This window comes from Astyanax mexicanus, chromosome 22 (assembly GCF_023375975.1).
Source record: "Astyanax mexicanus isolate ESR-SI-001 chromosome 22, AstMex3_surface, whole genome shotgun sequence".
Classification (NCBI taxonomy): Eukaryota; Metazoa; Chordata; class Actinopteri; order Characiformes; family Acestrorhamphidae; genus Astyanax; species Astyanax mexicanus.
In genome coordinates this window covers 30572309-30593718 of record NC_064429.1, presented here as the reverse complement: position 1 = coordinate 30593718, position 21410 = coordinate 30572309, and the positions used below count along the sequence as shown (strand labels likewise).

Sequence of the window (21410 nt, the reverse complement as noted above, 5' to 3'; positions counted from 1 at the left end):
AGGCTAGTTTTGTGCAGCTGTAGTGATTGGTCTACTGTATTGTGCGGTGAGGGCAATGTCAATAGTGTCTGGAGGGGAGTGTGCCGTGTCTGGGGTAATCTGTTTCTCAGCAGGGGGTTTGTGTGTAAATAGGCGCGAATGGCAGATGGAGGCTGGACGGTTTGGGTCGATGTGAACAAGCGTCAGTGAACTCCGCTGCTTCTGCTGGGTCAGGGGGGTGTGAAGACTGACCTGGTTTGTGGTGTCCTTTGGGGGAATCGCTGAGCGCTGTTTGCAGGAGGAAATGTGGCGAATAGTAAGACGGCAGCATCAGGACTTGTTGCTAGGGTGACAATTTCACTTTCCTGAGGCTGTCAGGAGCCTGGCGATAAAAAAAATGTGTTTTACCATATTTTACGACTATAAAGCACAATTAAACTCCTTTAATTTTTGCAAAAAAATCGACAGTGCGCCTTTTAATCCGGTGAGCTTTTTGTATGAATTCTACCAGTCAGGTATTAAGGAGCAGTAAAGCCACTCTGCGTTATAAGTTTTCAGTAAAGTTTCTCCAGCACTAAGGCTGGGTGCAGCAGCATTAGCCGCTAACCACAGCACTAGTTCTTTCGCCATTCAGAGGCAAGTATATTGGATTGTAGTCTGTGTGTTTGCTGTTTTAAAACAAGCTACGTGGCATGAACCACTAACTAATAGCACCCTCGGTTAACGGAACACTCGGGATTAGCGGCTAATGCTAATGCTGCTGCACCCAGCCTTAGTGCTGGAGAAACTTCACTGAAAACTCACCCTTAGACAAAATATTGAAAACCTAAGCTTACTGTAAATAAACTGAAGCACTTTTCTCACAAAAATAAACAGTTTTCAGGAGAGAAACCTGTGCAGATTAACATCCAGCACTCATTTGACTTTGAAATATATATTTTTTTAAGAGTTTTGTTTATTAGGGCACTTTCCCCAGCTTCCCCATTAAAAGGGAAACATGGAGATACCCTTGCTCATTTCGATGTAGGCATCCTTAATGCACCTTATAATCTGTTGCATAAATAAAACCTTCCTGACGTTTAGTGGAAGTCAATGTAAAAAGAGTTTATTTCAGGACATTTCTGAGAATTTCTATTTGTCTGTTTATCAAGAAATTTTGATATAGTATAAAGGAGAGTCTGTATGTTTAAATAGTGTAGTAAACTAAAAATTAACAAAAAATAGATACTTGTTTTCACTGGACAGTGACGATATATAACTACATCAGTCAAAGTGTAAGCCAAGTTATTGAAAACTATGATTTTAAAGTATTTAAAGTATTTAATTAAAAACAAGTATTATTGTGACTATATACAGTACTGTACTGTACTAATGCATATACCATCCCTGGTGAAATTTATTTTTACTTAATTGTACTTATAACATATTGAGAAATGTCTAAGTATGCAGTCAATATACTAACAGATTTATGTACTTACTTAAAATATATTAAAAGTATGTTAATATTGTGCTTTAATCAAATGTTTAATAGAAAACTTTGATCATACTTTACAATATAGTGTATTTTAAATAAATAGAGAGTGTACTATGAAGTACACTTTTAGTTTAATGTAATTCAATATACTTCTAAAATACTTATTTTCAAATATACTTTTGTACATTTTTATCAAAGTGTGTTAAAAACAGCTGTAACAGTAGTTCACTTAAAGTACGATGTATCATTTAACTGTTTAGAAAGTAAATAAAAAAACTTAATTTATACAACTTAAAGTAAATTTGTAACACGCAAAAAATTGTAGTACAGTATATTAAAATATATATTTTAATACCCAATGAAATATACTAGAAGTGTGCTACTTACAAAAGATGGAAAACAAAAGGCATATTTGTACTCTAATGTACAGTAACTAGATCACATATATTTAACATCAATTCTTCTTAATTCTAACATTTCTAATATACTCTGTGTATAATAGTAATACAGTTGTAATACTCATTAATGAATGTATTATACTATATTTTACTGTAAGCATATTTAAAATATGGGGCTACATACTGTACATGAAGTAGTTTAAATGTTTAAATGTTAGTTAAGTATATTTAAAATAGCTGTATTTTAGTACAGTACTCTTAGCACAATTTAAGTAAGATTTTTGTACTATTTTTAATCAATTAAAGCATAATAAGTATTAAAAAACCATTTACTTTTATTGCATTTGCTTGATGCTCCGTATCTAGGGCAGCATACATTTACCCTGTTATAATACAGGTAGAAGAATGTAGATTAAGAAATTGTGCCAAAAAACATTATAAATTATTTAGCAAGTTTAAGTAGCGTGATGAATGACACGAAAAAAAAAAATAGAAAACTCAACTCACTGCACTAGATTTAAGATTTTTGAGTTTTTGAGTTGAATTTTCTTATTTTTTAAGAAAATGTAGCACTATTTAAATATACTGATTAATAATAATGTGGCTACAAGAACATTTTAGTGCACTATAGCTTTATAATAACGCTTAGTATACTTTAATCTACATTTTTTCAATATGGAACTCTTTTTACATTGACTTCCTTTGAAAAATGTATAAGGTTTTTTCTCTCTCCTGTAAAGTTGCTGTTTTGGAGATACTTGTTTTTCATTGGACAGCAACGATATATACTATAACAGTTCTGTACTATTATTAGGCACTATGCAGCCCATGTTTTAAACTGCACCTAATAATGCAGTTTTAAACACTAGATAATGATTAATGGAATACTGTTGCTTCTGCTCATCAGGTGGAGGCTACGTTACACCAGGTGTGCAGAAGGTATTTTTCTCTTGTGAACATTCATTAGAACCGGCTCAGCTGAGGCCGTCCCCACAGGGAGAGAGAGAGAGAGACTTGTGTAGATCTCTATTGAACACCATATCTGCAGATGATGCCACAGTTGGTGTCTTGTTACAGATAAATGAATGAAGCCCACAGTGGCGGTAATGGCGCAGTCTAATGCTTTAGCCATAAATGTGGAAGTGAAACATTTGGCAATTGGTGAGAAATATGGCCTGCAGCTCAGTGTGTTTACAGTAACCGCTGTGATTACTGCCATTTTCATAGTAATTCTTGTTGTGACCCGCTGGGGAGCAACACTGAAGGCCATGCTGAATGTCAGACACTCAGACAAACACACACACACGTTGTCTGATAGAGTTTCTAACACAGTTGTTTAAATCTGGAGCTGAAAATGTAGAATATATCACATTGGACCCTTTTGTACACCCTGTGCAAGGCGAGTCGTGATGCTTGTTGCTATCGTAAACCCCATAAACAGTCTATTTCAAGATTTGCATCTACGTCATTAAAATAGCATTACATGGGCATACACTAATGGGCGTGGTGTGGTCTGGAAGTGAGGTGTGTTCAGGTAGATTTCTGGAGTGTTTTTATCTTGGCGCCAGGAAATACAGGTGTGCCACTTACTGATTTAAACCCTGACAACAGTCAACAGTCCTCAGCAATCAAACACCCCAACTCGTTGCACACACAACGAAACAATTCAGCTTTTAAATCAACAATAAACTAAATAAAAAGAATAAAACAACTTTACTTTTAATAGGCCAGTATTCTGCACAAAAGTGCTGTGCTGTTAAGCATCCTGCGGCCACATGTGTTGCTTCTCATGGAAAGGCTTCTATTTGGTATATTTTAGCAGGATAATGCTCACCCACACACAGCAAAGGTTGTGCAAATCCCAGAAATGTCTTTGCCAGATTACAACACTTCCTTAGCCTGACTGGTCATAAGATTTATTGCCAATAAAGCATTTATGGGACCTGCTTGGAAGCCTGTGTGTGAATGTACCCATATAAAACAAAACAAGCAGTTTTGGTTCATGGATCATCGTATATAAAATACATCTCTGGAAAAAAATAAAAGGCCAGTTAAAAATGATGAGTTTCTTTGATTTTACCAGATTGAAAACCTCTGGAATATAATCAAGAGCAAGATGGATGATCACAAACCATCAAACCAAACTGAACTGCTTGAATTTTTGCACCAGGAGTAAAGGCTTAAAGTTATCCAAAAGCAGTGTGTAAGACTGGTGGAGGAGAACATGATGCCAAGATGCATGAAAAAAACTGTGATTTAAAACCAGGGCTATTGCACCAGATATTGATTTCTGAACTCTTAAAAACTTTATGAATATAAACTTGTTTTCTTTGCATTATTTGTGGTCTGAAAGCTCTGCATCTTTTTTTTGTTATTTCAGTCATTTCTCATTATTTTTTTGCAAATAAATGATCTAAATGACAACAATGTTCATTTTACTCAAACATATACCTATAAATAGATAAATCAGAGAAACGGATTCAGAAATTGAAGTGGTCTCTTCATTTTAATTAAATTCCAGAGATGTATATGTAATCAATAGTCAGATTAAAGCAGTTTTTTTTTTGGGGGGGGGGGGGCAATGTAAAACAAAAACATCCAATGAGAAATTTGACAGAAATAATAATACACAGAATTACTGTATATCAGCTCGATTTTGCATTTGAGTTTGCTAGCATTTGATAAAGCTTGTGCTAATGCAGTACATAATATTCATGTGTCTAAATTCAGCACACTCCAAAATTCACTTTTTTTCAGAGTGAGGGTGAAATTGATTTAATGAAGAGAACAGTCAGAGGGTGAGAATCCGTCAGCGCAGAAACAAGCGTCGCTCTCTCGTCTCGCAATGCCAATTAGTGCTGAGCACAGAAAGAGTTGTTTAGAGGAGAGATGAATGGTGCTGTCAGTCTGCATGCAGGTTTAGAGCGTCTATGTGTGTGTGTGTGTTTTGCATGTGTGTGCATTTGTATTCGGTGTGTGTGTCTGTCTGTGAGACGGTCTTTTCAGTACGTGTGTAATCTTGGCGCTAATGCCTTTGGTTCCACTTCTTGGCTGTGCTGGTGTTTCTGTGTTTTGTTTGCCAGTCCGCTGCTTTTGTCCTCAAATCCCCTCCGCATTAAACAACAGCAAAACAGCTTACTGCCTTCCGTATCATTAGCAACGTTCCCTAATGCTTCTCATTCACCATTATTTACTGTCTGCTGTCTGATCAATGTGATTGTAGTGGTTTCTCACTCATTCGCATCTGTATAACTACTCTTAGTAGCTGTTTATAACTAATCCAGCTTCTGTCCCTGACTTAACTTTATCTACAAGGTGTTTCAGCTGTAGGTAGGAGTGTGTATAATAGAGAGTGGAGGACAGCGAGAGATTAAACACAGTGTTTAAAAACTCCAGCCGCACTGCTGCTGTATCTGATCCACTCACTGTACCAGCAGCTCAACACACACTCCAAAGCTCCTGAGTACTGGAGAACCGGGTGAAAGAAGGGCGATATTAATAAAGTATACAGAGAAACACAGACTACAGGACTACAGTCTGTAATTATTAAAGAACTACAAAGTGCTCATATATATAATCAGTCAATCTGAAAATGAATAATGAGTGTAGAAACAAGTGTTCATAATGTTATGTTTGATACTGTGCTGTGCTGTGTTGTATTGTATGACTGTGTTGTTTGGCACAAGTGTGTTATACTGTGTTGTGTTGTATTGTATGACTTTTTATATGGCTGTGTTATACTTTGTTGTGTTGTATGGCACATGTGTGTTATACTGTGCTGTGCTGTATTGTATGACTGTGTTGTTTGGTATGAGTGTTTTATACTGTCTTGTGTGGCATTGTATGGCTTTATTGCACTGTGTTGTGTTGTATTGTATGTCTGTGTTTTATTGTATGACTGTGCTATACTGTGCTGTGTTGTATTGTATATCTGTGTTGTATTGTACGGCTTTTCAAGTCAAAGTCAAAGTGGTTTTTATTGTCATTTCAGCTATATACAGAGTACACAGTGAAACGAAACAACGTTCCTCCAGGGACCATGGTGCACATAAACACAGTGTAGACAGAACAATAAGTGCAACAGTACAAAAGTGCAGACAGACAATACAACACAATACAGAAAAAGAATAATAAATAACAAGACAGTGTGCAAATTATGCAGTGTGCAAAAAAGACCAGTGAGGTAGTAATTACCTCTATTACACAGTGTGCAATAGAGTCCAGTGAGGTAGTAGGGTTTTTAGTGCTTTCCATTTTCTGGGGTAAGTGGGGTAAGAGTGTGTGTGCATGTACAGAAAAACCATCAGTTCAGTCTCTGCAGTTGAGGAGTCTGATGGCTTGGGGGTAGAAGCTGTTGCAGCATCTGGTCGTGCTGGACCGGATGCTGCGGTACCTTCTTCCCGAAGACAGGAGGGAGAACAGTTTGTGTGAAGGATGGGTGGGGTCCTTCACAATGCTGGTTGCTTTGCGGATGCTGCGGGTGGTGTAAATGTCCGTGATGGAGGGGAGAGAGACGCCGATGATCCTCTCAGCTGTCCTCACAATACGCTGGAGGGTCTTGCGGTCAGAGACGGTGCAGGTCCCAAACCAGGCAGTGATGCAGCTGCTCAGGATGCTCTCAATGGTCCCTCTATAGAAGAGTGTGAGGATGGGTGGAGGGAGACGGGCCTTTCTCAGCTTCCGGAGGAAGTAGAGACGCTGCTGGGCTTTCTTGGCTGTAGAGCTGGTGTTCAGGGTCCAGGTGAGGTTATCTGCTAAGTGGACACCAAGGAACTTGGTGCTCTTAACAATCTCCACAGAGGACCCGTCGATGTTGAGTGGAGAGTGGGTGTGTTGTGCTCTCCTGAAATCAACAACCATTTCCTTTGTCTTGTCCACATTCAGGTGAAGGTTGTTGACTGTACACCAGTCTGTCAGCCGCTGCACCTCCTCTCTGTATGCTGACTCGTCGCCTTTGGTGATGAGACCCAGCACGGTTGTATCATCGGCGAACTTGATGCTGTTAGAACTGTGTTTTGCAGCACAGTCATGAGTCAGCAGGGTGAACAGCAGAGGACTCAGGACACTGCCCTGGGGGGCCCCAGTGTTCAGTGTGATGGTGCTGGAGGTGCTGCCCCCGAACCGGACTGACTGGGGTCTCCCCGTCAGAAAGTCCAGGATCCAGTTGCAGAGGGGGGTGTTGAGGCCGAGCGAGCTTAGCTTCCTGATGAGGTTCTGTGGGATGATGGTGTTGAATGCTGAACTGAAGTCTATAAACAGCATTCTGATGTAAGTGTCCTTCTTCTCCAGGTGGGTGAGGGAGAGATGAAGGGTGGTGGTGATGGCATTGTCCGTGGAGCGATTGGGACGATACGCAAACTGCAGGGGGTCTAGTGAAGAGGGCAGTTGTGTCTTGATGTTCCTCATGACTAGCCTCTCGAAGCACTTCATGATGACAGTAGTCATTGAGGCAGGACACTGTGGACTTCTTCGGCATGGGGACGATGGTGGTGGACTTGAGGCACGTTGGGACAGTGGCACTGCACAGGGAGATGTTGAAGATGTCCGTGAGGACATCTGTCAGCTGGTCTGCGCACTCCCTGACTGAACACTCTGCCAGGGATGTTGTCTGGTCCTGCAGCTTTCCGTGGGTTGACTCTGTGCAGAGTGTTCCTCACATCCACTGCAGTCAGGCACAACACCTGCTCATCCGGCTTGGGCATGGTCTTTCTCGCCAACGTGTTGTTTTGTGCCTCAAACCGTGCATAAAAGTTATTCAGGGCATCAGGGAGGGAGGCATCACGTTCACAGGACGGTGGCATTGTCCTGTAGTTGGTGATTGCCTGGATGCCCTGCCACATGCACCGCGCGTCACCCGTGTCCTTGAAGTGGCTGTGGATTCTCTGGGCGTGTGCGCGCTTTGCCACTCTGATAGCTCGTGACAGGTCGGCTCTCGCTTTCCTCAGGGCCACCTTGTCACCCACTCTGAAGGCGGAGTCACGGGTCCTCAGCAGCGCACGTACCTCAGCAGTCATCCAAGGCTTCTGGTTTGGGTGTGTGGTGATGGTCTTGGAGACAGTGACATCATCAATACACTTGCTGATGTAGCCAGTGACTGATGCTGCATACTCCTCCAAATCAACAGAATCGCCTTCAGTAGCAGCCTCCCTAAACATGTCCCATGCAGTGCACTCAAAACAGTCCTGAAGGGCAGAGATGGAGCCTGCCGGCCAGGTTTTCACCTACTTCTGAACTGGTCTGGAGCGTCTGATGAGTGGTGTGTATACTGGTGTCAGCCACACACACATGTGGTCCGAGAAAGCGAGGTGGGGGCGGGGCTCCGCCCGGTACGCGCTGGGGATGTTTGTGTAAACAAGATCCAACGCGCTCCTCTCAAGTTCACATGTTGGTGGAATTTAGGGAGCACTGACTTGAGATTTGCGTGGTTGAAATCTCCGGCGATAATAAACAGTCCGTCTGGGTGTTTGTTCTGCAGATCGCTGATAGTCCGATAGAGTTCACACAGAGCCTCTTTAGCATTAGCACCAATGCTAGCGCTGGGTGGGATGTAAACAGCAGCTATTAGCACGGCGGAGAACTCCCGTACTAAATAAAAAGGTCTGCACTTGACTATCAGGAACTCCACCAGCGGAGAGCAGTGTTTGGCGACAGTCACAGCGTTGTTACACCATTCCGTGTTGATGTAAACACACACGCCTCCACCGCGGGTCTTCCTGGATAGTGCCGCGCTCCTATCTGCTCTGAACGCGGTTAGCCCGGCTAGCTGAATGGCGCTGTCCGGAATGTTGTCGTTCAGCCACGATTCCACAAAAACCAAAACACAGCAGTCTCTGAACTCACGCTGGGTAGTTCGCTGGAGTCGGATGTAGTCCAGTTTATTGTGGAGGGAACAGACGTTTGCCAGAAAGAGCGATGGTATAGCCGGCCGGCTAGGACTAGCCTTTAGCCTCGCGCGGGTCCCGGCTCTCTTTCCGCGCTTCCGCTTACGCTTGCACCGCTTGCGATGGCACTTCCGCTGGGCTCCGGGGTCAGGAAACACCGCGGGCTGGCGGCCTGGGTCTCTTAGCAGGCTAAGCTCAAGTAGCGTCTGCAGAACCTCGTCCGGTAGCGTGTTTTCTGGCTGATTTCTCCACTGTAGCACGGTTTGGCGGTGGTAGAACATGTGCACGGGTGTTCCGATGCACATATTTGCAGGAAATAAACGAAAAAAACGACAAATAGTGACACAAAAGCACCATTTAACGGACCCGGAGCGGCCGCTGCGTGTTAACGCGCTGTGTTGTGTTATACTGTATGGCTGTGCGGTATTGTATGGCTGTGTTGTATTATATGGTTATATTATATTATATTATATTATATTATACTATGTTGTGTTGTATTGTAAATCTGTGCTGTATTGTATGGCTGTTATAGTGTGTTGTGTTGTATTGTATGGCTGTGTTTTTGTACGACTGTGCTATACTGTGCTGTGTTGTACTGTATGGAAGTGCTGTGTTGTATAGCTGTGTTATACTGTGTTGTGTTGTACTGTATGGCTGTGCTGTATTGTATGGCTGTGTTGTATTGTATGGCTATATTATATTGTGTTGTGTTGTATTGTATGGCTATGTTTTTTTGTATGACTGTGCCATACTGTGCTGTGTTGTATTGTATGGAAGTGCTGTATTGTATGGCTGCGCTATACTGTGCTGTGTTGTTCTGTATGGAAGTGCTGTATTGTATGGCTGTGTTATACTCTGTTGTGTTGTACTGTATGGCTGTGCTGTATTGTATAGCTGTGTTGTATTATATGGTTATATTATACTATGTTGTGTTTTATTGTAAATCTGTGCTGTATTGTACGACTGTGCTATACTGTGTTGTGTTGTACTGTATGGAAGTGCTGTATTGTATGGCTGTGTTGTATTGTATGGCTGTGTTATACTGTATTGTGTTGTACTGTATGGCTGTGCTATATTGTAGGTCTGTGCTGTATTGCATGGCTATGTTTTACTGTTTTGTGTTGTATTGTAAATCTGTGCTGTATTGTATGGCTGTGTTTTACTGTGTTGTGTTGTATTGTATGGTTGTGTTTTTGTACGACTGTGCTATACTGTGTTGTGTTGTATTGTATGGTTGTATTTTTGTACGACTGTGCTATACTGTGTTGTGTTGTACTGTATGGAAGTGCTGTATTGTATCGCTACATTATACTATGTTGTGTTGTATGGCTGTGTTATACTGTTTTGTGTTGTATTGTAAGGCTGTGTTGTTTTGCATGGCTGTGTTTACTGTGCTGTGTTGTGTTGTACAGCTGTGTTATACTGTGTTGAGTTGTATGGCTGTGTTGTATTGTATGACTGTGCTATACTGTGCAGTGTTGTATTGTATGGAAGTGCTGTATTGTATGGCTGTGCTATACTGTGCTGTGTTGTATTGTATGACTGTCTTGTGCGTGTAGCTTTTTTTGTGCTTTGCCATATTTGTTGTGTGGCACAGTATTAAATATGACAGTGCTGTGTTGTTTGGCTGTGCTGTGCTGTGTATATTGTGGTATGCTGGGTTGTCTTGTTGCTTTGTTCTGAAAGCATAATTGTGTGTTTTTTTCGGGACTTTTTTATGCTTTTCGTATTTAATGTGCTGTGCTGTGTGGTGTTGTGTGATGTGCTGTGCTGTATCATGCGACCTCATGCTGTGTTGTGTTGTTGTGCTGTGCGTGCTGAGCTGCAACGCTGAGGTCAGTCAGTGTACTGTAGCCTGTCATCTTAATGGAGCGCAGGCTGAGACTTCCAGCACTAATGACCCAAAAAATGACTGGAGTCCAACACGCGCACACACACACACACACACACATGCGCAAACAAACACTCATACACTCATAGCAGACACATTCCACACAAACACATAAACACTGCTGCATCTACACACACTTATTTTTCTATTTTAATTTTTTTTAAATATTAAAAAACTAACAATATCTCAGGATTTTCTGAGGACGCAGCTTGTCATAAACAGCACGTGTGTGACGTACGTAATGAGCGCAGTGGCCTGGCGTAAACCCAGCGTCTCCGTACAGCCTGAAGCCTCTCGGTCGGCCGTAGGAAGTGCGGTGTCGGAACATTAGGCTCGTGGTGGGGGTCGTGATTGTGACTGAATGCTTATGACTCTGAAATGGTTTCACATCGCCCCCCTCCCTCTGTCCACAGGCTCAGTATCGTACAGCTAATCAGAGAACGTGCTCCGGCTGGAACCGCAGAACCCTCAACAAGCTGCCCTCACACGCCTCACCAAGGTCACAGAGAGAGACGTAGCATCTCGGCCAGGCTCGGCTCGGCTCCACCTGTTATAGAAACGCTCCAGTGTTTTCAGCTCAGCGTGATCTGCTATGTGTGCAGTGCAGCACTGATTGGTAATTGTTATGGACATGCAGTAGTTAGTGAAAGAACAGAGAAATATTATACCATCTCTTCTATGCTCAACAACCTTACTGAAGCTCAGTGATTACCTGTTCAGCAGAAAAATAGCCCATTTCCTTGGCTATAGTACACTGTTTGCTTGCTGCTGTTGTGTTCTATACCTGGCGACCCAGGGTGTGGAAATGGAGCAGAGGAAATGGTGGTGGGCAGATTCGGAGACTAAAACTTCTTCTAAATCACTCACAAGATAATGATATACCACAACAATCCTAACTTTGTAGCTGATCAGTGAATATAAATGATTCAGTGCCCAAAATGCCCATCTCTACTATGCTAAGCAAACTTACTGAAGCTCAGTGATTACCTGTTCAGCAAAAAAATATATACATATAGCCAGCTCGCCCATTTCCATTTCCAACTCAGCATGCTTTCTTAATTTCTGAAGATACATCCTGAACATGTTATGAGTTACTACAGTTACTACATTCCATTGTCCATTACATTGCATTTTATATGGCATAATTAAATAATGAGGGTTAGGTACTGTAGATACATTTGCCAAAAGTATTTACTTGCCCATCCAAATCTCTAAATCATACCACTCTATTGTGTGGGATCAAGTAATAGTACCACAGTAGCAAGCCACAACAAGTCTTACTCTGTAGCTTATCAGTGAATGTACATGATTCAATGTCCAAAATGTCCATCTCTACTATGCTTAGCAACCTTACTGAAGCTCAGTGATGACCTGTTCAGCAAAAATATATATATATACATCTAGCCAGCTCCCCCATTTCCATGGCTTTAGTACACTGTTTGCATGCCGTTGTGTTATATACCTGGTAACCCAGGGTGTGGAAATGGGACTTGGGAGATGGCGATGGGCATTCGGAGGCTAAAACCCACACATATATCTGTGACATACTGCACAGTTAAGAAAATAAGAAAATACTGGCTGAAGCTCTGCTGATAAGAGTTGCCAGTGCTTTAACTCTGCATGTTTCCTTAATATCTAATGATACATCCTGATTATGTTAATACAGTTACTACAGAAGTTACTATAATCCTTAAAGGTCCTTTAAATGCCCATACACCAACAGTCATGCCTTGCTTAAACATTCCTAGTTCTCGTCACCTTGCCATGAGCCCACTGGCCAAACATCTTCTAACTCACTCACAAGATAGCACATAGAGGCACCAATTTTCTGCAGTGTCACTACATCACTACAGACCTCCAAACTTCATGTAGCTTCAGATTAGATCAAGCCGAGCAGCTCCATCCACCAAGCCTTACATCACCAAACGCAACCATGCAGGCGAGCACAGGATACTTTTGGGAACATAGTTTATAAGTGATATACTGTGAAACTCAAAGACTTTTGTGTAACAATAGCTGGAAATGGGCTAATTGCTAAACACCAAATCTGTTGCCTGAAAAAAGGCTAAAAGCTAATGCTAGGCTGACAGGAACAAATGCTGCTCCAGAGTAGGAAGAGCTAACTTGCTTCAATCTTGTTCAGATTCAGAAAAAATGCCAAAATATAATATGTTCATGTTACAGTGCAAAGCTAGGCTAGGCTACATTAGGTTAGGAGAGGATATGAATCTGTGGACCATCTTAGTGTCATAAAGCAGTTTAATAAGGTTGTAAATAAATATGGTAAACAGTACTTTTTCTGCTACAATTAAAGTCAAATACTTATCTAAACATCAAGAAGCACAGTAAATACTCAATAATTGCATTTTGTGGTACTTTTTAAATAACATCAGTAAATTACGTCAATGTCAGAGAAAAAAGTTGTATATGTACATAATATGACCCTTTGCATTGTTCTTTACAATTCTTTAAACTGACTTCCATTAAAAAATAACAATGTTTTTCTTTCTTCTGTAAATATGGAGTTCTGGCTATACAAGTTTTCGTTTGACAGTGATGATAAGCAAAATTGTAATTAGTCTGTTTGGGGTGTCCCCTGTCACTGATACTGACTCTGCTCTGAAACATATGGATGAAGCTCCTGACACCAGCCCTGGTCCAGTGTCCAGTCTGAGCGATGGAGAGCACCCAGGGTCAGCCCATCTGTCCATCAACGGGGTGTCTGTGCTGTCCAAAGTGACACAGTTCGTGCTGTTTACTTAAAGGAAAACTCCAGCATTTTTTAAATAAACCAATCAATGAATCAGTTGTGTCTGTAATATACAGACAAAATTCAGTGACCTGGCACAAATTCATTGACTTCAATTAAAAACTAGTTTTTCTCCTGCTTTTCTGTTCTTATTTAAGGTGAAGGCATTTTATTTTCAGGGTTTTTTATTAAGTTTAGAAAAACCACAACATAGTTAGCTGAAAATCTTCTTGCTGTGCCAGTATTGCACATGAATGGCACTCTATAAGTACTCAATAAGTACTCTAAATACCGCGGAGCCAAACTGATAAACTACTGAGAAGATTTTAATTCTGACTGTGTTCATTTAAAGCGGCGAAACTTTTCTTGTCTTTACGGTTTACGTGCTCTGCGGCGCAATAAACTTACAGACCAATCACATGTGCTGTACAATCACCAAATGCTCTCCTCAGCCAATCAGATCTGTGCAGATTTAGAGCGTGGAGGAGCACACACAGGTAAAGTAGGCAGTGAAAAGTGGCAGTCGGAGAATAAAGCAAGAAAGGCTAATTCAGAGGTGCGCACCAGAAAAAGAAATTAAAATACTACGTTTATAAAACATACTAACAGTAATAATATTAAATACAATAAAACTGCTGTTTTTAAACAAAGCTGATATTCTGGCCATTTTCAGCAAACATTTCTTCATATATTGTACGATTTGTCATTCATGTAATTATCATGACAGGCGCAAATCTAATATAAATGAAATAAAATAGAATAAATACAGCATTTTGAATCAAAGTTAACATACAGATTCACATTAATAGACTGGATAAGTTAAATTATTGAGGGTATTTTCATTTATTGTATGATAAGTCGATAATGTAATTATTTCAACAATAAATATAGTTAAAATATACTGAGTAGTATGTGTAATTTGTTTTGTCTTTCAGCTGTTAATAACATAAAACACTGACAGAACTACTATAGGCTTCTTCAGTATACAGGATAAAACACTGAATCATAACACAAGTTAAAAATGATGATGGCCTGTATATAAATAACCTTGGTCTGTATATTTTCCATATTTTAATATACTGTACTACAATTTTTAGTGTGTTACAAATTTACTCAACATTTTTTAAATGTAGTAATTTAATTTACTTTCTAAAAAGTTACATGATACACTGTACTTTTAGTGAACTTCTGTAACAGTTGTTTTCAACACACTTTGCTAAAAATGTCCAAAAGTATATTTGGAAATAAGTATTTGAGAAGTATATTGAATTACACTGAAGTAAAAGTATTTTTTTAATAAAAAAAGTACAATAATTTCAAGAATTTCCCCCCGGGGATCAATAAAGTATCTATCTATCTATCTATCTAATCAAAGTTTACTTTCAAACATGTGATAGTGAAATATCAATAATATTAATGTACTTTTAATATTTTTTTAAGTAAGTACATAAATCTGTTAGTATATTTACTGCAAAAGTATTAATGTATATTTAATATATATTTAGTATATTTACTATATATTTAGTATATTTACTGCAAATGTAATAATGTATATTTACTATATATTTAGTATATTTACTATATATTTAGTATATTTACTGCAAAAAGTATTAATGTACTTTTAATATATTTTAAGTACATAAATCTGTTAGTATATGTACACCATACTTAGACATTTCTCAATATGTTTTAAGTGCAATTAAGTATATGTTTTTTCCACCAGGGATGGAATGTCATTTAAGTTTATATTGCTGCAAATGCAGACATGCTATAGTGTACAGTACATTACCTACATATAGAATACCTAACTTAGCATTTTTATTCTAAATTATATAAGTGTAATAAATATTATATGTGCGCTTATGAAACACACTTCATTGACCTTATTTAAGGTGTACAGAGCAGTGAGTGAACAATTCACCCCGATGATTAAAGATTCATAGCGGCGTGTCCACAGGTCATCTGCGCTTGTCTCGCTCTTTTCTCGGTGGATAAGGTGTGTGTGTGTGTGTGTGTGTGTGTGTGTGTGGGGTGGAGAATGAGTGTTATTCTGCAGTAATAACTCCCGTCTGATCACTGAACGTCAGTCATGTGACTCAGTTAATCCCGACACTGAGGAGTGTGTGTTTAGTGATGCTCCCCTGAAGTGTCTCTCTGAACTCAACACTGTGTTCCTTAATTTGACACAGAAGCCCCGTCCCCTCTCTTTGCGGCCCCGCCCCCCACTCGAGTAAATACGGTTGATTGCGTTTGACTAGAGGAGCATCTCCTCCCTCATAAATTATGATATTTATTATTAAAGTCCCGCTCTCTAATGCCCCACCGTGTCCTGATGGGTCCCCCATAATGCACTGCAGCGGCAGCAGCAGCACAGAGTGAACCCTAAAAGCAGGTCACACACACACTTATACACACACACACACTCATGTGCACACACTCTGACCTGAACTGGGGTTTTCCTTTACTTATAGATAAACAGAGACACACTGATACACACCAGATAAGAACATGCAGGATACTCTACTGTTCTTTCTCTCATTTTCTTCTTCTCATTTCTCTTACTTTTTCTTTTTTGACACTGTTTTCTTCTCTTTTCCGTTCTTTCACTTTCTTTCTCTTCCTCATGCATTTTTCTCTTTTATTTTCTGTTTTCCAAATATTCCATACTTCCATACATACAAACTTATTTTCTCGTTTGTTATTTTATTATTCTCTTGTTCTTTTTCCTTCTTGTTTTTTTTTGCTTTCTCTTGCTTTTTTGCCTTTATCTTTATTTTGCCTCTTTTGCTTTGCCTGTATTCATTTTCTCTTCCTTCTCTTGCATTTTCTCTTTTATTCTTCTCATTACAGCCTTTTCTTTTTCTCCTTCCTCCATTGTTTCCTCTTCTTTCACACTTGTGTGAAGTAAAAACTTCTCTTTTCTTTTCTTTCAACTTTGTTCTCTTTCTTGTTCATTCTCTTTTTTTCATGCTTTCTCTCTTTCTGTCCTTTTCCTTTTCTCTTTCGTTTTTGGCGTTTGGCTTTTAAACATTTTCTTTGTCCAGGTCCCTCCCTCATTTTCTCACTGTCTCTTTTATTTTCTCTGTTTTTTTTTCTTTTATTACTCTCTTTTATACTTGCCCTTTTTTCCAACTTTTTCCTTTCTTTCCTTTCCTTTTTTCTTTCTGTTTTGGTTTTCTGTTCTGTCTCTCTTCTTCAAATTCTCATTTTCTTTCTCTCTCTTCTTTATTTGTTGGATATTTGTCTTTATTCCCATTTTCTCTCTCTTTGTCACATTTTTCTTGCACTTTTCATTATTTGTCTCTTTCTGTTACATTTCTGTTTCTCCCTTTCTTGCTTTTTATTTTGTCTCTCTATTTTCCAACTTTCCCTCATTTTCTCTCTCTCTCTCTCTCTCTCTCTCTCTCTCTCTCTTTCTCTCTCTTTCTCTCTCTCTCTCTCTCTCTCTCTCTCATGCTACTGATTCCCTTAATTCAGTCCAACTGTTTTTCAAAGCATTCCACAAAAATGTAAGCCCTAAAGGTATTTGTTGGAGTGTGTGTGTGTGTGTGTGTGTGTGTGTGTCACGTGTACAGATGTGTGTATGACATCAGTGTTTTACCAGCGTTCCAAACATCTGTACATTCATCAAAACCATCCTTTCCACCCTCAGCTTAACCAAACACACACACACACACTACACAGACACACACACACACTACACAGACACACACACACACACACTTCGTAGGCTCAGTGAGTACACTCAGTTTCAGTATTAATAATATCTACCTTTCCTCCTGTGAGTGGGCGAGTTAAAGAGCTAAAGGATGAAGAGAGTCTTCACTCTGACCTGCTTTTACCTCCTCTAACCTGCCCCTCACTGATAACATGGTATCACACACACACACACACACACACTGTAATAAATTTGGACCCAGTTTATATTAAAGCTGATGTCTGTAACTTTTGGGATTTAGGGCCCTCTCTGGTGAGAATGGGTAATTGCACAGAGCATGCGGAAGAATCATTTTAAACTGGGCGGGGGTCTCCTTTCAGAGCGGATGAATCCGATTCCAGGTTATGTTCAGTCAGAGAGAGAATGCGCGAGAGAGAGAGTGCTCAGTCAGAAACTTCACTCCATCGTTTCTTTGTTTTTACTATGAGTGAATGAGCTACTGAGCTTTCAGTTTCCTCTTCTGAAGTCTCCATTGCTCCACCAGCCGCTCGAGTTCAGTAAAACTGAGCCGGATCCTCTTTTAGAGGCTATACTTGTGACGTAAGTATGTAAAGACACGTGACGTGGCCAGAAGAACTCCCACGTAAAGTGACCCGACGCCCAAATTTTTAGAATGAATATATTAGCAGACTTATCAGGGATGGTCGTTTCAGCACACTGATACCATTAAACACAATATTTTATCCCTTTTCCACTCAGAAATGCTTCTGCTTTCAGTTTAAAAACTGGATGGATTGTTTCTAATAATGGTTTAGTTACACATGAACAAAACTACTGGTGATGTATGGAGTGGTACACAAAATGTACAGTACTATGGTCTCTGTAATTACATACTGTTTGTGCATCAGCTAAATATAGGAAGTATCTAAATAGAGTGAAAACAAAAACTCTTATGGCCGTGTTTGATAAGGGAGCCTGTGCTGCCTGTGCTGCCTCATAAATCAGTACCTTAGCGGGCAGCATTGGGATGAAGGTACCTACAATCAAACTGTTTTTGTGACACAATTTGAAGGAGCAAAACGAAGTTACCAGTATACAACCAACTAATTACAATCAGTAAAAATAAAAGCCAAAATTTGGAAATTATGCTGAACATTTCCCATCACAAATTAAATATAAGGGGAAAAATAATTGTAAATTAATTGTAAAATAATTGTAAAAAACTTACAACTTCAGCGTGTTGCTGCTGCTAACCCACAGGATCATGGGATACGTAAGGTACAAAAGAATACATCCTACTGACACTATTATCACAAACCGGCAAGATGAAGGTGTCTTCTTTTGCTCTTCCCTTTTCAGTACATTCCTGCCTTCAAATACTGCCTAAGTAGGCAGCATTTATTACATTTGAGATGCAGCCTAGATTTGTTTTTATGTATTGTGCATCTGGCAGTTTTTTTTGTTTGTTTTTTTGTTACAATGTATCAAGATTTAATAATAAATGGACCAATAGAAATGCTCCAAAAAGACATTAAAAAAATATTTTTTACACTGAAAATGTTTCACCATCTGTAAACTTTTATTTTGGAGATATTTGCATATTTTTACCTAATACCTAGATAAACCTGTAGTTTTTGTCTGCATTATTAATGTGTAACAACACTGTTATTGGCGCTTAATTATTATTAAGCAGAACCTGTTTTTTCCTTTTCAAGATGTGCCGCAGATTTACATAATATAGCAGCAGTGTAGGAAAATACTGATATATCAAACTATCATAATATTATGGGTACCACTTCGTTTTCAATTTTGAATTTTGAGTCTTTAAACAAACCAGAGTTAAACAAACCAGAATATGTTTTATATTGTAGATTCTTCTTAAAGTAGCTCCTCTTGATTAGATAGAGACATCTTGCACATCTTGGCTGGATTTTCTCAGTCAGCTTTATAAGGTCACCTGGAATTCAGGCTTTCAGTTAACAGCTGTGCTGAACTCATCAAGAGTTAATTACTTGAATTTCTTGCCTCTTAATAAAGTGTTTGAGAGCATCAGTTGTAAAGTAGTGAAGAGGTAGAGTTACAGGTATACAGTGAATAGTGAATATTTGAGTAATGATCTAATCCAGATTATGAGAAGCAACAACTACTCAACTATGTGACTTTAAGAAATTAAATATTTCAAGAAACTTAAAAGTATCCTTAAGTGCAGTCATTGCAAAGGCATCAAAAATGTTATAATGGAACTGGCACTCATCAGGACCGCCCCAGGGAAGGAAGAGCAAGAGTTTCCTTGGTTGCACCGGATAAGTTTGTCAGAGTTGCCAGTCGCAAACACCACAAGTTAACAACTAAATGATTCTCAGACTAATTTGATTTGTTTAACACTCAAGTTACTACATGATTCTTTATGTGTTTCTTCATATTCTGGATCACTTCAGTATTTGAATTTACAATGTATAAAATAAAAGAGGTCAGAAGGTGTGTCCAAACTTTGATTGGTCCTGTAAATGTATACATATTGTACTGCCAGGTTTTTCTAAATACACCGATGTGACAGTATGTGTATTGATTTTATTGGTTATTAAGTCATTTTGCAGCATTTCTATTAGTTTATTCATCATGAAATTGTAAAATGATATAAAGAACAACAACTGGATTCAAAAAGGGAAAAAGAGCAAAATGTCAAGTACTGTATTTTGACACATTGATTCAATCTTAGCGGTTCTTTACACTGTTAGAACTGCTACTAAAGATTAGACTGAACAAACCTAATGATAATTAAAACTTAAAATGAATTACAATAAAAGTTAATTTCAGATAGAAAAGAGAGAAAGAGAGAGAGAGACAAAAAGAAGAGAAAGGGTGGTGAAGCTTACCAGAGTTCCTGGAGGTTCCTAGAGGTTCCTAGATGTTCCTAGAGGTTTCTGGAGGTTGTGGTATCTGCTGCAGCTTCTTCTGAAAGTCTATCTCTTCTCTCTACAGCTGATTTAATTCTTCTGTCTTTCTTCCATCTCTCTCTCTCTCTCTCTCTCTCTCTCTCCCACTCTTGTTAAGAAATCGTTTCCCAGCTTCCACTCAGAGCGAGTGTGAGTGAGAGAGGGAGTAAGGTGTGTGTGACAGTGTGTGAATGGATGTGTGTGTGTGTGCGTAGAGAGTGTGTGACTGTGTGAGCGAGAGAGAGAGCTGAGAGTGTGGATGAACGAAAGCAGACGTTTCACTGAGCGCTTATCTGCAGCGTGTGTGTGTGTGTGTGTGGGTGTGTGTGTGTTAAGCTCGCAGTCTGAGACAGTATGTGTGAGTGTGTGTTTAAGAGAGAGAGAGAGAGAGAGAGAGAGAGAGCACAAACATGTTGCCCCTCTGGGAAAGCCCTCCCATCCTCTCCCCTCTTCTCTATTTCTTCCTTTCTTTCTTCCACCTTTCTCTCTCTCTCTCTCTCTCTCTCTCTCTCTCTCTCTCTCTCTCTCCTGCACTATATCACCTACAATTCTCTCTCTATCCCTTCTTTTCCTCTTTCTATTCTTTCTATTGCTCTTCCTACTCTCTTTTTTTGCTCTTCCCTCTTTTTTTTGTCCTCTTTTCTTCCTACTCTCTTTTTCTCCTCTTTCTAATCTGTATTCAATCTCCTTTTTCTCTTTCTCTATTGTTACGTGCTGTTCTTTTTTCTTATTATCACTTTTGTCTTCCTTCCTTCTTTACTTTTCTTTCTTTTCTCTTTTCATTTTACTCTTTCATATTTTTCCTTTCTTTCTTTCATCTTTCTTTCTTTCTCTCTCTCTCTTGTCCTATATCACCTTCTTTCTCTCCCTCTATCCCTTCTTTTCCTCTTTCTATTCTTTCTCCTTCTCCAGTTGCTCTACCTACTCTCTCTTCTTTTCTCTTTTCCTTATTTTTTTCTTCTCTTCTTCTTTCTATACTCTATCCCATCTCTCTCATCTTTTTTCCCTTTTTCTATTGTTATGCTCTCTCTTTCTCTGCTCTTCTGCTTATTCCTTTTTTACTTTTTTATTCTTTCTTACTTTCGTCTTCATTCCTTCTTTTTTTCTTTTTACTTTACTATCTTTCATATTTTTCCTTTCTTTCTTCCACCCCCCTCTCTCTCTCTCCTGCCCTATATCACCTACATGTCTCTCCCTCTATCCCTTCTTTCCCTTTTTCTATTCTTTCTCCTTCTCCAGTTGCTCTACCTACTCTCTCTTCTTTTGTTCTTCCCTCTTTCTTTTTCATTCTTTTTTCTTCATACTCTCTCTTCTTCCGCTTTCTATTCTCTATTCAAGCTCTTTTATCCTTTTCTCTTTCTCCATTGTTAAGTTTTCTTTGTTCTTCTGCTTATTCCTTTTTTATTCTTTTCTCTTTTCTTTCTATTGCTGTTCTTTTTCCTTA

General features: G+C 39.3%; 1 protein-coding gene across 2 annotated transcripts in view; it reads right to left on the bottom strand.

Annotated features, from left to right (window-relative positions):
- Positions 1-20396, bottom strand: part of hs3st1l2 (heparan sulfate (glucosamine) 3-O-sulfotransferase 1-like 2) — a 40178-nt gene extending 19782 nt beyond the window's left edge. Inside the window, exons 1-2 of one of the 2 annotated variants that reach the window (XM_007238143.4) lie at positions 19907-20396; positions 232-361 (exon numbers count right to left, since the gene is read on the bottom strand). The gene's annotated coding sequence lies outside the window, so the exon portion shown is untranslated. The remainder of the gene's footprint in view (positions 1-231; positions 362-19906) is intronic. The other variant, XM_007238144.4, reaches the window with a different exon arrangement.
- Between the last annotated feature and the right edge of the window lie 1014 nt (positions 20397-21410).